The 7,901-nt window shown below is 36.1% G+C and overlaps 1 long non-coding RNA gene across 2 annotated transcripts; it reads right to left on the bottom strand.

Annotated features, from left to right (window-relative positions):
• Positions 1-1,694: 1,694 nt before the first annotated feature.
• Positions 1,695-6,522, bottom strand: LOC137408261 (uncharacterized). 2 transcript variants are annotated; one of them, XR_010980063.1, is made up of 6 exons: positions 6,449-6,522; positions 5,260-5,406; positions 4,408-4,554; positions 3,508-3,567; positions 3,063-3,226; positions 1,695-2,248 (listed from the first exon to the last, which is right to left on the bottom strand). It is a non-coding gene; the product is annotated as an uncharacterized lncRNA (long non-coding RNA). The 2 variants fall into 2 exon arrangements; XR_010980064.1 differs by having other exon boundaries at positions 5,260-5,364; positions 6,449-6,488.
• Between the last annotated feature and the right edge of the window lie 1,379 nt (positions 6,523-7,901).

The raw sequence follows: 7,901 nt of genomic DNA, 5'->3' as shown, positions 1-7,901 counted from the left end.
ATAACCGTCAATCTCTAGGCCAATCGCTTATGTAATATAAATACTGCCACTAATTTTTAGGCAGTTCAGCTTGGGTGTGACTTTTGAATTGGATGCATGATTAGTATTACTATAATAAAGTCGTTATTGTTAGAGAAATATCGTTTATAATCGGCACTAACAGCAAGCTCACAAAAAATGACTACAAATAAATAGGATAATTAAATAATTATCCTTACAAGAGTTGTGTTCTCTCCTGTTGGTTTCAACAGGTTACGGCGTTGGTTTCAGCGCACTCTGTTGGTTTCAGCAGAACGGAAGCGAGTTGGGTTCAGCTCCCTCCTGTTGGTTTCAGCAGGTTGTACAGTCAGCAGCGTTAGGTTCAGCGCACTCTGTTGGGTTCAGCAGAGCATAAATGAGTTGGTTTCAGCTCCCTCCTGTTGGATTCAGCAGGTTGTAGCGTTGGTTAAAGCGCAGAGATCTAGAGCTAGGGGTTGTCCCCACCCTACTCTTGCGAGTTTTCTTCAATACGCGACTGTTGGCATGTAATGCTTATCTATCAACATCTGCTGTTAGCCCTGTCACTATCTCGGTCTATGCATTTATCATGCCTTCCAATGGTCAAGTATAATTGCAGTGGCTCAAAACCTGGTCAGTTTCTGGGTCGTTTTGTAGAGGTGGAGCTTAATCCGGAAATGCAAATGTTTTGTCGGCACTAAGCGACGAGGTTTTAAGCAAGTGCCAATGTTTAGTCGGTTAGAAATTGAGTCTGTAATCTTATTATTTTTTTGTAACAAAATAAAGCATAAACATCGTTTTAGACAAATCTTTAATTAAAAATATGAGATCTTTCATCAAACTAGCATAACGTATTCACATAGTTGTTTATCGTAGTTTTGTCGTGTTAAGACGAAATAGTAACATGCTCACGAAACGGAAAAAAATCTTCTCAAAAATACATCATTAATTATTCTGTATTCGTTTATACAGTGTGTATGAAAAATGTCTTACATACGTTGTAATATGATTGCACTTACATGTATGTAACGTGGTATTATATAAGTTATTGAATATTTGTGATTATGTTCTAACCAAATAAAATGCACATTGAAACAATTGTCTACTTTGCTACCATTCTGAGAGCTAAAGAAGATTCTATTTCATTTTAGTGTAACTATTTATGTTAGCGTATCGTAAGACAAAGATTGTGAAAAGGCAACAGAAGACATTAGTCTATCTTATCTTTACTACAAACACCGACTTCTCCAACCACTAACTTTGTTTAGATTTTGAACATGACCGCACTCTGTAGGTATTCATTTGTCAATTTGCTTATATATTTATTATTTATGTACAGCATTGTGTGACCAAAAAAATTTTCTTGATTTGTTGAGCAAAAAATATTTTCTTTTTGTTGGCATGATGATGTATTTTCTTGCTCCAATATAAATAATGCATGTGGCAATTGTTGTGCATCATTGTTAGCAGCTTTCCCGTTACCTCCACAAGCACAATGTAGCCAATTCTGGAAAATCAGAGGGCAGCACACACAAAACCTTCAGCATGATGTATGTCTATTGGCATTGCTGATGTTGTACAACATACATTGTTTGAAAAGTCGATGCGCAATGACAAAATGTCTGGTGATGGACCACTGGAACAATGATGGGAAGTAGGTTGTTTTAGTTATCGGACGAATCTATCATGATAAATCGTAAAGTTTAATAATTTTACTTTATTTGATATAAAAAGAAAATGTTGCACATAACTTAATTACTACCACATCAGCACCAAAGCCATAAAAGGCCTTTAACAAGCACAAATGAGAACAGAATAACAGAGTAGAAAAGGGCTACATATACTACATGTAGATATGTGAAAATAAGTGAATATAAGTATGGTTTATGTAAAAAAAAATCAGTGTTGAAAATCCTGAATGTTTTATGTATGTAGGTATGTTTTAATTTGATCAATATATTCACTCAAAATTGAGCACAGTACAAGCTGAAACAGTTCGAGATTTTGCATATAAAAGTATTCCTATCTAGAACAAGTTTGTTCTCTATAGCTGCAGATGAATTGGCAATGAGGTAGAGGGCACGCCAGATGCCATCTGGCGTGACTTCCCTTCATTGCCAGTTCACCAACAGCTATGGGGAACAACCTTGCTCTATGCCTATCTAGATATTGCTTGTATTAGAAAGCCTCAGGAAGCATTTTTGCTCTGCCATTTCTTACTCCCTGCAAACTCCTCTTGGAGATCCTTGATCTAAAACAAAAACAATCATAGCATGTGTATTTACATCTCCTTGAACTTGTAATGTACTGTGAATGCAGTATTCAAGTGGCATTATTTGCGACAATTTTTGACTTTGACAAGAATACTATTTGTTAATTTAATGAAGTAGATTGGAAAGTTACATTGGACATTGTGATTAGCTGGAAGGTAATTTGGCGATCTCAAAGAACCGGACAAATCTGCTTTTGCTAGTTCCTGACTTTATTACTGTTTTTACAGTAGTTTTATTTCACAATTATTTCCTGACTTCATATATCTTCTCCAATCCTACATTGCTCAACTGACTTAGCCCATAGAGTTGACTTGTACAAGACAACAGCGAAATTAGTCCAAGTACTCAGTCTATGAATCGGATGGTGTTGTGGCACCTTGTTATCAATCTCTCAAAGAGTTGATAACAACTCCAGAGATGCTCCCAAATCCTGATTAGAGATTTGCACATTACATCAAATCACCAATCATGAGATTGGCATTAAAGCACCATGAAAATGGATTACCCAGTTTGTAAATTAAATCAAATTAAAACCATCAATTACATAGTGGATGATGGTTTTAATTTCATTTTATTTGAAAGCTGAGCAGTCACCCTTCTAAGTGATTTGATTTGGAGCAAAACGCATGCCAGCGATTTGATATGCTTTACAAATCTGGAATCAAAGACTTGGGAGCATCGCTGCACAACTTTCTCCAATTCAGACACTGAGCACTTACACTAAAGTGACACAAAAGCATCATGCAACAGGGTTCTAATTTTAAAACTGAGTTACTAAATATTACCACTCACCGGACTGTTAGGTATGAAAGTAACATCAGGTGTCTGAGTTACATCTATAATGCTGTCGTTTGTGGCGTTTCGTAGATGCTCCCCACATCTATGGAAGCTCACATAGCCTCTGCTCTTACTCCTACCCATCCTGAGCAAGCACTGCGTTTCCTCCTTATCTTGAGCTATAAATCAGAATGCTCGAGGCATTGAACATTTGGCTGGGTGTGAACAGGCAACTTAACAAATATCGCAGTTGGCAGCAAATAATTTGTTTCTGAAACCTAATCCTGCCTACACAAGGGGTTCTTCTGCATTATCCTACTATAACTTCACGTTTTTCTAGCTACTAATCTAGGGCTATAAATGGCTTGAAGATTCGCCTACCAATGAAATTCCACATTTAACCATAATTAATATTGCACGATTTGCCTAAAATTTTATTGCTGGTTATGTGAGTGAGTACCTCCGTGTTACTATCAGATGTATTGTCTTGAGGATGCGGTCTCTTTGTTGGATTCTGTGACTAAAAATATAAACAATACGTAAATTATGTATATCGACACCATGTGACAACATATATGAATTTATGCACATGTATAGCATATTTATATTTGTGGGCACAATCTAACTAAATTTAAATTGGCAAAAGAGTCCAAACAAAGGCCTTGTTGCCAGAGCTACAAAATAAGCTTTCATTCTATCTTGCTTTTAATGATTGTTTTTGCAAATTTTAGGTGTGAAATATTCAATGTAAAATAAAATATTACGTCCAAGTTTAACCAAAGGTGTGAACTGCGATATAATACTATCTGGCGCATGTGTGAGGCCTCACGATGAGAAATTCTCAAGAAAAATGAGACAGATTGCCGTAAACTTCACTGGCTATTGGGTCAAGGATATGGTATCTGAGCATTCCAATCAAGTCTGTGTTTCTTTGCAATTCTACCAAATTTCTATGAGAGTGTAGATGAATAAAAGAAGAGAAAATGTTTTTGAACTTTGATGTACTGTGAGACCGAAAGCAAAGTATCGAATACAGCTTAGACATGTCGCAACCCTCACAGTAGTGTAGACTTAGATTTACTGCATTCTCTGATTTTGGCTTACAAGAATATAAATGTGCACGCATGCTTTTGTTACAAGATAGCTATTTCAGAAATAAAACAATTTAAAATCCATAAAAGTAATAAATATTATTCATCATCTCTATGTAAAATCCATACTATACTATCTGTGCATTTGCAAAGACATGGAAGGATAGCCCTGTCTAAATATATTGGACATACAATGACCGAGTTTTGCTGTCCAAAAATATCCCTTATAATAGGCTGAGTAAAATATTCTTGGTGTACCGGTAACTTACCCTCCGCTGTTCTTTGTACTTTTCCTTCTGGGTTTGCTGTCTTTCAGGGCCGTACATGCAGCCATACTCTTTTTCTTCGCCATACATACATCAATAGCTTTGACTGTCATGGATGACGTTCTTACCTCTCCAAATATCTTCACCTTGCTAAATTAGAGCAGATAAAATTTTAAAATTAAGAAACATGGTACAGATTTTTTAGATTCATTAGCTGAAGACGTCGTAGGTTTTTAGCCTTACTTGATTGCTAACACTCAATTGGGAACTAACTGCTGCATGTATATGATGCTTGATACATTTATTGCTTGCTTGATTGTAGTTATTAATATATACAATGATTTTTAATGTCATCTCAATTGCATGCCAATGCTTGTACACTGAAGTCCATGTATATCTTCTAATCAAGGCTGCACTATAAGCTTGATCGTAATCCACTGCATGTCTGTATATACCCGAATATCCACTTCGTCAAATTAAGCTTAAAAGTTGAGTGTCTATAGAGAGTAATCCTTTATTGCTGAGACTTAGATGGTGTGTATCCAGTGTGAGTTGCTAGTGAACTGATGAAAATTGTGTCAACTCTGCTTCAAGTAGGGCCTGTGACGTCATAGATCACATGGTACAAAAATAAACCAAAAAGGGCTCCATCAAACTGCAGCATAAAAACATATAAGCTACTATTGACATGTACTTCTATTGCACAACAACCAAGCATAGGCCTACATTTTACAATCAAGGTTACACTTCAACATCAATATTACACTAAAATATCCGAGGTATAAAATGTTCATTTTTAACGCAAGATCACAAATTAGGCAGTGAAGAAAAAGTGCTTTAAGGATATGAGATTACCTTCAAAAAGTCTTTCATGCTTGTTGAATATGCCGTCCTCATGGTTTGTGTAAAACTTGTTGCCATATTCGATTTCATGGGCTTTGATAGCTTGCTCAGACTCGTCTAACAATGAGGCAAGAAGGAGCGGCATAATGCTTAAATGCACTGCAATTAAAAATATATATTTGGTAGGCCCTCAGGCTCCTCGTAGAAGTTGACTGTCGTCAGCGATCATGTCATTCAGCTATCGAGGCTTCGATAACCTACCGACATGATTGCCGACTACAGGCACGGGAGGCCTGTAGGTAGGTCTATATAGAAGATGAAATGATGAATACAAAAAGTCAGTTATGAATACATGATGACCCACTGAGGTCTTGAAGCAATATGAATATGCAGTGCATTTCAATTAATTTTTTAAGACAAATTGCAAGCAGAAAGCGACTCTGACTACTGAGGACTACTGATCACAGGCAGGCTGTCTAGTCCAAAAATATAACTGCCCTGCATTGCAGAAGACTACAAAAACTTGCTTTACCTTGCCTCCTCTCCTACACTTTTTGTGAACCAAACAGATGAGATACAGCCTAGGCCTGGCGGTGCTACTGACAGCGCACCATTGTAGTAACAAGTTCAAATAAAATTTGAGATACACAATTAAATGGTTGTTCCTTAGGTAGCTACATACTGTCGTTGCTTCAAAACGTCCTACAGTTGAGACTTGGTAGTAATATAAAGTTAGTTGTTAAAAAAGTGTGTGCTTGCAGCAAATACAGTAAAGATAAAAAACTGATGTCTTCTGTTGCCTTCATTTTTACAATCAATGCCTAACGAGATGCTAATACTAATATTTACAGTGAATTAAAATAGAATCATTTTAGGCTCTCAGAATGGTAACAAAGTGGACAACCGTTTTAATATGCATTTTCTTTGTTCAGAACATAATCGTAACTTTTCAATATTTTATGTAATACCGCTTTACAAAAGTGTATTCATATTAAAAAAATATATAACTATTTTTCAAATATAAACGAATACAGAATAACTAATGGTGTATTTTTGAGAAGATTTTTTCCGTTTTGTGAGCGTGTTACCATTTATTCTTAACAAGAAAAAACTACGATAAACAGCTATGTAAATACTCTATGTTATTTTGCTAAAAGAACTCATATTTGTAATTAAAAATTTGCTTGGAAAAGATGCTTACGTGATATTTTGTTAAACGAATAGATAACTACTCGATTTATCAACAACTAAACGTTTGCAGTGGTTCGACTAACTTTAAAGCTTTTGTATTTCCGGATTAAGCTCCGCCCCTACAAAACGACCCAGAAACTGAACAGGTTTTGAGCCACTGCAATTATACCTGACCCCTTCCAATAAATAATTGTTTTGATAGACTTTAACGCATAGCGTAATATCCTTACACTCATGCAAACAATCGTCCATACATGTAGTTATTTTCACCGTAAACATAAGTAATCGTGGCAGCTTATAGGCTATTAGCCAATAACGTACGAATATCAATGATATATCGATATACGCACCGGCACCTTACGCCTAGAATAGCTTAATGCTAGGGTCATGACCAATGGATTGGTCGCTGAAGCGCGCATTTCGTTTGCAATTGTTGTTTACAACCGAAAAGTACCACCATAGTACAGGAAAAAGCAGGTAATCTGCGACTATGTCTTTATTTCCATCACATTGACTGTAGAGTAACCATGTTTCTACAAAGCTCAAATAAAAAACACTTAGCCTACATAACTGATTTATGCAACTCTTGCTTAAAAACCCATGGGTGGATATGGAGAATTTACGTTATGTATAACTAAAAACTAACACAAATCCACACACGACATCAGTGTTGAATGTGCTTTGTCATTTTAATCTATTTTGACTATATTATTCAGTTTACACACTTTTGCTTAGCTTGTGGGAACTGAATTGATCATTACTGGTTCAAGTACTAGAGAAGGTTGTTGTATGGAAATACTGTGAAAACAAGATACCGATAGGGAATGTAGCCAGACCACAGGATAAGCATATAATACGTACAAGCAGCAAGACGCCAAAGGACATTAAAAGATTCGATAATTAGAAAATGTCAATTGAAAATTATGAACTTCAGAATTGGAAGAAATCAATCATAGAAATTGCGTCAACACCAGATGGAGAACATGCCAAAGAGAGTCTTTTTTTGACAGTTAAGGCTCCTAGCTGTAAGAGACTGAAGTACAGGGCAGAAAAACATATAAACTTAATATAATTGAAGCTAAAATAAATTGACAGATGTTATTTGTTGCTGATCTGGTGTATGCTGACTGCTACAATGTTTCAACAGTCCTAATTCTGGCTGCCTCCTGTTATATTGTTGATATCCCTCTCCTTGTGCTTGACACTCTGTAGAGTTGCTGACTTCGTTGAATACCTGTTAGTATTTGTTGTAGCCAGTTACTCTCTTTTATATTAAGTGGTGTTGATAAATAATATCCATTATTTAGTTGTAATTTTATGTTTTCATTCCTAAGCTCTTCATTACAATGGCCAGAGAATTCCCAATTCAATTGATGTCCCATACATTCACATCGCATCAGCTGTGATGGTTGGACAAATCCCATACTTGATATTTCCGGCAGCATAGCAATTGCTCTAGGTTT

This window comes from Watersipora subatra, chromosome 11 (genome assembly GCF_963576615.1).
Source record: "Watersipora subatra chromosome 11, tzWatSuba1.1, whole genome shotgun sequence".
NCBI classification, from domain to species: Eukaryota; Metazoa; Bryozoa; class Gymnolaemata; order Cheilostomatida; family Watersiporidae; genus Watersipora; species Watersipora subatra.
The sequence above is the reverse complement of the archived record's forward strand: the minus strand, read 5'-3'. Positions and strand labels throughout refer to the sequence as shown.